The sequence below is a fragment of the Phyllostomus discolor genome, chromosome X (genome assembly GCF_004126475.2).
Source record: "Phyllostomus discolor isolate MPI-MPIP mPhyDis1 chromosome X, mPhyDis1.pri.v3, whole genome shotgun sequence".
NCBI lineage: Eukaryota > Metazoa > Chordata > Mammalia > Chiroptera > Phyllostomidae > Phyllostomus > Phyllostomus discolor.
In genome coordinates this window covers 99,164,070-99,173,106 of record NC_050198.1, presented here as the reverse complement: position 1 = coordinate 99,173,106, position 9,037 = coordinate 99,164,070, and the positions used below count along the sequence as shown (strand labels likewise).

The window sequence follows — 9,037 nt, the reverse complement described above, 5'->3', positions numbered from 1 at the left end:
GGATTATAGTGGAGTAGGAGAAACTAAACAATACGTTGAGATTGTTGTGACTGTCACTCTCCACCACTGAGGTGCTGGTCGAGGGGTCAGGAGAAGGTCCCGAAGCCCTAAGTCCTCTTCCGATGTACAAAGCACAGCGTAGCTCTCCCCATGTCACCCTTAACTTGAGGATGTTTCATCCAGGCTGTAGGAAGGGGGCTTTTATGCACTTTCATAGGGTGAAGACTGAGCTCCCACAGAGGCGCCAGCGGTGGCGGCGGTCGCCAGCGGGGGTGGGGCGCATGCGCGCGGTTGCTAGGCGACGGCAGTCAGGGCGCCGCGGCTCTTTTGGCTCTAAAGGCGCCGGGGCTGTGTGTGTAGGCAGCGGCGCCAGAGGAGGAGGAGCACGAGGATGCAGCTGCCACCGCGGCCCAAGAGGGAGCCGCTGCTGCTCTGTGGCTGTGGGGGGCTGAGGGACAGGAATCAGGCCTGGGGGTCGTGTCGCTGAGGGGACCCGGGGCGGCAGTCCCACCGGAGCTGTGGCCTAGTATACCGGGAGGGTCCGTGCCACCGGGCGAGGGCCTCCCCTCCATTATCTCCCCTCGCCCTTCCACGTCGATGGTGGTGAAGTTGGCGGCGCCAGGGAGCGCAGGGCACCAGATTGCCTCCCTTGCACCCAGCTCCTCTTGGGGCGCTTCACTGGCCCGCGCTCACGGACACCTGCGCCGCCGCCTCCTCTCGCCCGCTGAGACCACCCCTGGCGGCGGGCGGGGGAGGGGCTGCCCCTGCAGGGGCTGAGTCGAGGAGGGCCACGACGGGGACCATAGGAGAGTAGGGGTGAGTAGTGGCACCGCACTCGCCCGGTGCTGGAGCACGTTTCCGACCTCCGGGGCCCTGGGAGGCGACCGAAGCACTGCTTTTTCCTGCAGAAGCTTCTGACGCCTCTCCTACATCTATCTGTTCGCTGCTCCCCATTCCAATTTGAGATAGTGTTCCTTCTCAAAACCACCGCTCCCTAGTCTCAACCCTGGTGTCCAGCAATACGGGGTCGTGCTTAAGGCCTGGCTCTGTTAGATGCCGTAGATGCTGATTATTCTACGTACAATCCTGTACCTGGTCCCTGATTCTGGGAAAGACTTTCCCAGTGCCGAGCTTGCCCCTTTTCCCTCCTCTTGCTCTCAGGAGGTTCAGTCTCACTACAGGCTTCTCAAGAGTAGATTCTCAGGCTGCTGTTGCTCCATGCCTCAAGGCTTGAACCAGCAGCTGGAGGAGCCCCTTACTTTCAGTTTTCATGCTACTTGTGTGCTGAGAGCTTCTGAAAGCCATGTGCCTGGCTTCTGACTCCTGACATTGGAGTTAGGAAGACTACTTACATTAAATAATAATAACCACAAAACAACAACAACAACAACAATAATAATAATAATAATAAACAAACTAGCAAATACTCCACCTGACTTCCAATGTGGCATCAAACTTGAAGTAGACAGAGTGGTCGATTGGTGACAAGGGAAACAGATTTTACCAACTAATTACTTCTCACCCAGAATGACACCTCTTTATAAATAAATATGATGAAACCTAAAATGTTCCCAATAAAAGTGAGGCTGTGTTATGATCTATCTGTTCTTCCTGGGGTAGCCTGCAGTTGACAGTAGTTGCTTCCACAGAAACATTGGCATGAGGGACCTGAATTTATATTATGGACCAGGTGATTAGATGCATATCTAAAGTTGTAAGGCGCTTTTTGAAAATTAGCAACATTATCTTTGAGTGAAGTTGTTTCATTAAAACCAAATGCTTGAAAAACTTACAGTTCACAGTTGAGCCCTTTCAAAATTGGACTGAATTTAGATTAATTAGTAATTTGGGTTGCAAGGTACTTCTGTGCACAGACCATGCAAAACAGGTTCTTTTATTTGACTTTCTTTGCTTCATACTGATTTTTAAGCCATTTCAGTTCTTTTTTCTTTTCAAAAAAATGAAAGAAGTGGAAAAGAAGTGCAATAATGGAAAAGCTAAATTTAGTTTTGGGTAAATGCTTTTAAGCTAAAGATTTTTTAAAAGGATATAGATGTTATTTGTGGTTAGATAACTTTATCTAGTGAGTAAGTCAAGACTGACAGCTCCCTGATTGTTTTGGATGAAATGCTTTGCTTTGGCAGTTTTCATGATGTTTGATGTACTCTTCTTCAGTATGGTTTAAAGCTCAATGTAATTCTGATATCACTTGCAAGATAATCTTGCACATCAGCAAGTATTATTTTGTGAACTGGCAAACTTACATGCTTCTAGTTGTTGGATTTCCAAAGTTAAAGAGTGTTTTGTTTTGTTTTGGAAAAGCTCTTGATGAATTCAAGTCTGAGTTATTTGAAATAATAATGCACTATGTGGTACTTGCTGTTCATCTTCACATACTTTTAGAAGCAGGAAGTAATTTGGATCCAATTTAGAATTCTCTTTTAATTGACATGGCTATGAAGGTGCCACATACTTAAGAGCATTTACCTAAATTGTCATAACCACATTATAAGATAGTTAATTTTGCAAGTGAAATCAAGGCACTTGACCAGTAAACTCTGGGATGGATTAGTTATTTTTAAAATTGATTTCAACATGCTTTTATTTTCTCTCTTCACCAAGTGCCCATTACTATGCTAGGTAGGTACTGTGGAGAACAGAACAGAGCAGGTCCCAGGAGTTAAATTGCTTACCCACTGGAATAAGAAAATGCATATATGTGACATCATGGTCAACAATTGGAAGAACAGTAGTAAAGACTTAGAGCTAAAATAATTAAAAGATCTTTGAAGGCTGGTGTTCGGTTGAAAAGCCTTTATAGAGAAAGTCAGAAACTTGTTTTAGTTTTTGATAGAAGTATAGACCTTGTTGGAAGAGGGGAGTTCAACTAAAGCACTTGATTTTCTAATCTTTGTGAGTATTACTATCCTGGATAAACCTAAAGGGGGAGGGGAATGTCAGTGGCAATGAACTTTGCAGTGGGCATAGTTTTCTTTTAATGATAAATTACATATTAAACTAATAAATTCAATAGAAATAGCTTTTCACATGTACATATTATGGAAGTCAGATTTAAAATAATCATCCTGTTTCCTGAGGCAAGTGGGAATATTTTCTAAGCAGATATAAAGTATTAAGTTCACATATTTTTATAACCTGTTCATTTTTTTCACTGTTTCCTGAGACAGTTATAATCTAAATGTTTTGTATAAGACTGATCTGTTTAGTACTTTAGACTATTAATATACTTTAAAAATTATTTCTTGACAAAGTACATTAGGGAAATGCTATGGGCAACATGATTTTTTGTCCATTAAATTATATAACTTAGTTTTAGTGCTATTAATTAGTACTACTATTTCTATTATTTTCTAAAGACAAAGGGTATATCAGAGTCCTGTAATTGATGTCTAAGTTTTAATAATGTTAGTAATAATGCATGTGTTATTAATTAACAACTAACATTAGTGTTTAATCTGTAATTATAAACCTCTGCAAAACTTATTTTCCTGCTCTTCTAATAGCTTTTTGCTGTCCTGACAATTAGTTATATGACCATTAAGTCTTCTGGGTTTTAGTCAACCATTGTTAAGTTGATGTTTGTGCACAGAAAAAAAAACAATAAGAAAATATACTATAATTATTACATCAAAAGAGGGGTGTGCCCCCCCAAAAGAAATTCACATATGGGAATTATAAATACTACATAAAGAAATCTTTTTTTTAAAGATTTTATTTATTTATTCTTAGAGACGGAAGGGAGGGAGAAAGAGAGAGAGAGAAAAACATCAATGCGTGGTTGCTGGGGGCCGTGGCCTGCAACCTAGGCATGTGCCCTGACTGGGAATTGAACCTGCAATGCTTTGGTTTGCAGCCCGTGCTCAATCCACTGAGCTATGCCAGCCAGGGCAAGAAATCTTGATTTAATTCATAGACTTACTCTAAGGAACAATATGCCCAAATTTGAAATTTTTTGAGTGTTGTATATACTCTTATACCTCTCATCTGATATCTTTTGCTGCAAGTACTACTCTTTTTTGATTATAGTTATTACTAATAAACTTTAATTAACAGTAGTTAATAGTTTCAACAAATATAATTGTTGTTTTGAACACACTGTGTGTAAGATACAAGCTGTGAGTTAAATAAAGAAGTGATTAGTTAGAGAACAGAATGGTCCACACAGACACAGTCAGTGAATACTTGATCATTTTTGGACATTAACTAGCTAACTGAAAGCAAAATATATTCCAAAGGCATTGGAGTTATTCTCCTTTTTAGTATGCAAGTATTGTACATTTCTGTTCTTGGCTGCTTATGCTGGTATCAAAAGGGAAGATCTTTGGGAAAAGCACTGGTGAATTCAAATAATGGGCAAACTGCTGAGAAAATTAAAATTACCTTATGTCAACTTCTAAATACTATGGTTGTTTAAGACAAGTACAGATATTAGATAAATTGATAAATTTCAGTGATGGCTGCAATGTGTAATAGGGTAAGGGGTTGTTGGTTTCTGTTACTATATAACAGATAATTCTAAGTATTTTAACCATATTACTGAGTCTGGAGTTAGAAGAGCATTACTGAATTCCAGTGATGTATCCATAAGTTACAATTTTCCTATTTTTTAATTTTTAATTTTTATTGAACTTATTGGGTGACATTGGTTCACAAAACCATACAAGTTTCAAGGGTACGCTCAATTATACATTATCTGCACACTGCATCGTGTGCCCATTGCCCCAAGCACAGTCTCTTTCTGTCCTCACTTCCTGTGTTTTGTTTACCTTCACCTACCCCCGACCTCCCTTTCCCTGTGGTTATACTCTGTTGTCTATCTTTGTATTATATATATTTTGGGGGGAGGCTAATACTTTCGCCTTCTTTCATCCAGTCCCCCAATCTTTCTCCCCAACACGTTTAAAACTACATATAACTTTCTTTAAATATGTAATTTTAAAAGTGTTATTCTATTCTTAAGTGTCATCTTTATTATGTCAATGGATTGAAAAATTTCCCAGCTGAGCACATCTCTAAATTTTATTATGGAAGCTTACAGGAAAAATGGCTTTGATCCAACAATTCTTTTTGGAGTGTATTTTCCTGCAACATAACTTTTCACTAAGTATAAAATACCCACAGCCAATTCCACGTAGAAATAAAAGTGGAGAGGAGAAATTCTTAAAGTTTAGTACCTACAAACTAAATAAAGCAAACCAAAACCTTCATATATAAGTTGTAAACTAATATTCATAAGAAAAATCTCACACATAGTTATCATTCTCTTAATATCATCTTAGAGTATAAATTGTTAACTGTCTTTGGGCTCTCATCCCCCAAAAGTTTCCCTGTGATCTGATTCATTCCTGTTTTCCTAATAACATATGCATATGGATTTGGTGACGAGATATTGTTTCTGAAATAGAAGCTTTTGGTAGCAATTTTTAAAATGCAATAAATATTCACTGAAAACTTGCAATTCAATTTTGACATGGTTAATAATGAGGAAAATGGCTGTTTTCTGACAATCTTCATTAAAACCATTGTACATTAAGTAGTGCTATGTATAACCTTTCACAGCCCTGAATTACATAGCTCCTCATTATTGTGTTCACTTTCTGGACCTCGTTTCCACTTTTCCTAAGCACTGTGGATATTGGTTTGTTCTTACTGTCACTTCTGAGGTACGTTTTGTGGCCCGTAAATGAGTTTTACAAAATAGATCTGTATTTTTTAAAAAGTTACTCAGGAAATATTTTCTGTCATAGTCTACCAAGCTGAATCCATACCAAATAAGCTGCACTTGAAACTGGGTGATTTGGTTGGAAGTAGCAACATGAAGAAGACTAACTCAGGTTCTCTAACTCAGGCAATGTTTGAATCATTACATTTTTACTTCAAAAATAATTATTTTCTTTATTGTAGGAAATATGATGTCAAAACTTAGGTACTTTTTGAATAAAAGTAGGGATGCTTTCATTCAGAGCAATTCACAGAGTTCTTTGTTACTTTCTACCATGTAAACTTTAAATATTTATACTTAGTTTTAAAATTTTGGTTGTAATTTTGGTGTGCTTGTGCAAGGAGGCGAGCCATTTTTAACTACACCTCCATTTTGACCTGGAGTCCTCTTAAATTTTAGAGTAAAAAAGGTGTATCTTCTCTATTTTTACATTCTGCCTTATTGCTACATTTTATGTTTATACAACATCTTTCAACTGAGGAATTCAAAGCATTCTTTTTACCTTCTGTGATATTTCCTATCATCTACCTGGAACTACGTTTATCTTTCAAATCGGAAACTAGTTGACATATGAGGTGGGACGTAAGTAATAAATTTGATTCCACTGGCCATACATAAGCTGGTTTCATTACTTATTAGTTGTTCCTTGCTCTTTGTAGGGCTAGGAATATATTATATACTAATTCATTTAATTTTTCTTGCCGAGTTTTAGTTTAATGTCTCAATGTGCACACAGATACTTATCTTGTTCCTTGTCCTGTGTACTTTCAAGGCTATCATTAACTGGGTTATTTTTGCTCATCATCAGTAGATTTAATGTATTCGTATTACTTCCAAATTGGTACGCATTCCTGTGACTCCATAGAAGAGAAAAAGTAGGGGTAAAAAAAAATAGATGTTAGATTTTATATGTTTCAGGTTTTTTAAATTATATTTTATTGATTATGCTATTACAGTTGTCCAGATTTTTTCCCTTTGTCCCCCTCCACCTAGCACCCCCTACTCCCTCAGGCAACCCTCCCAGCCTTGTTCATGTCCATGGGCCATATGTAGGTTCTTTGGCTACTCCCTTTCCTACACTGTACTTTACATCCCCATGGCTATTTTGTAACTACCTATATTTACTTCTTTTTAAAAAAGATTTTATTTATTTCTTTTTAGAGAGAGGGGAAGGGAAGGAGAAAGAGAGAGGGAAACATCAATGTGTGGTTGCCTCTCAAGCGCTTGCAACTGGGGACCTGGCCTGCAACCCAGGCATGTGCCCTGACTGGGAATTGAACTGGCAGCCCTTTGGTTCGCAGGCCTGTGCTCAGTCCACTGAGCCACACCAGCCAGGGCTCCTATATTTACTTCTTAATCCCCTCACCTCTCACCCATTCTCCCACACCTCCCTTGCAACTCTTTATCTTTAACCTTTGGCATTTTAATATGTTTTGGGGGTCCTGTTTGCTCCATCTCATTTGGGACTCTCTGTGCTTCCTGGACTTGCACGTCTATTTCCTTTATCAATTTAGGGAAGTTTTCTTTCATGATTTTTTTCAAATAGATTTCCAATTTATTGCTCTTTCTCTTCTTCTGGCACCCCTATGAAGCAAATGTTGAATTGCTTAAAGTTATCCCAGAGGCTGCTTACACTATCCTCATTTTTTCAGATTCTTTTTTCTTCTTCTTGTCCTGATTGGTTGTTTTTTGCTTCCTTATGTTCCAAATCATTGACTTGATTCTCAGCTTCATCCACTCTACTGTTGTTTTCCTGTAAATTGTTCTGTATTTCAATTAGTGCACTCTTCATTTCTGAGTGGAACTTTTTTATGCTGCTGAGGTCCTCACAAAGTTCGTTGAGCATCCTTATAACCAGTATTTTGAGTTCTGTGCCTGATACATTGCTTATCTTCACTTTGTTTATTTTTTTTTCTGGAGTTTTGATCTGTTCTTTCATTTGGGCCATGTTTCTTTGTCACCTTGTTTTGGCAGCCTCCCTGTGTTTGTTTCTATGTATTAGGTAAGGCTGCTTTGACTCCCTGTGTTGGTAGTGTGGCCTAATGTGGTAGGCGTGTCCTGTCGGGTCCAGTGGCATAGCCGCTCGTTTCACTCAAGCTGGGTACTGGAGGTTCACCCTTCATGTGGGCTGAGTACACCTTCCTCAACAATAATCAAGCTGAGCCTTGACTATTGTTGGCAGATCGATGGGACAATTTACCCAGGCCAGTCAGCTGTAAGGACTGGCTGTGACCACTGACCACCAACCTCCCCGCTCCATGGAGGATCAGCTGTGCAGGGGCAGGGTGGTGGTGCTCTCATGTGGTCTATAGCTGTTCACTAGGTGCTCAGGCTCTGGGATTTCCCAGGTAGTGCAGGCCAAGGTGAACCCCCACTTGTGTTTTGCCCAGAGCCACCCTGCCTGAGCTATAAAGCAATCTGAGATGGCTGCTACTTGTGCTGGCCTTGGAGATTCCCAGGTGAAGCCAAGCTGTGAATCTAGGCTGGCTACTGCTAGTGCCAAGCCTGTGCCCCCTTAGCAAGTGGTATGGGTCCTGGGGGTTCACTGAAGCTGGTTGTTACTTGTTTGAGAGGATGTAGGACATTGTGAAGGATGAGCCAAGACCATTCATTCATATGGAAAAGCAGCTTGGGTGGGCCAGTAAGGTGTGTGGGACTGAGTCTCTGGGGATCTCCATGGTAGGGCAAACAGTGTTAGCCAGGTTGATGGAGTCTCAGATATGGCACGAGTCTGCTGGCTCTGTGGGGGAAAGGCCCAGAAAACGGACAGTGGTGTCTGCTTGCCTTGATGCCAGACACCTCAACCCCCCTCTGCATGCCACCAGTGCTCCTCAAGCCACCTCCCCAGCATTGGAGCCCAGAGGGAGTGAATCTGAATAGGTGAGTCTTTGTGTGGGTTCTTGAAGAGGAACTTCTTGGGACTCTAGAAGTTTTTTCCACCAACTCAATCCCTGCTGGGTTTTGCAGTCAGAAGTTGTGTGGACTTATCTTCTTGGCACTGGAACCCTGGGCTGTGGGGCCTGGTGTGAGACTGGGACTCCTTGCTCCTGAGATAGCTCTCCCGAATTTTTATCCATGACACATGGATCTGGGACCAGCCTGTTTTGTGCCTGTGCCCCTCCTACCAGTCTGGATGGATGTGGTTTCTTTAATTCCATAGTTATCTGACTTCCATTCAACCCAATTTCTGTCGGTTCTGAGTGGTGGTTGTTCTATAATTTAATTGTAATTTTTGCTGTGGTTGTGCGAAGAGGCAAGCCATGCCTGCCTATGCTGCCATCTTGTCTGGAAGTG

The 9,037-nt window shown here is 40.8% G+C and overlaps 1 protein-coding gene across 2 annotated transcripts in view; it reads left to right on the top strand.

Moving 5' to 3' along the window:
• The first annotated feature begins 333 nt into the window (after positions 1–333).
• ZC3H12B (zinc finger CCCH-type containing 12B) overlaps positions 334–9,037 on the top strand; it is a 93,730-nt gene continuing 85,026 nt past the window's right edge. Inside the window, exon 1 of one of the 2 annotated variants that reach the window (XM_028522573.2) lies at positions 334–816. The gene's annotated coding sequence lies outside the window, so the exon portion shown is untranslated. The remainder of the gene's footprint in view (positions 817–9,037) is intronic. The other variant, XM_036017121.1, reaches the window with a different exon arrangement.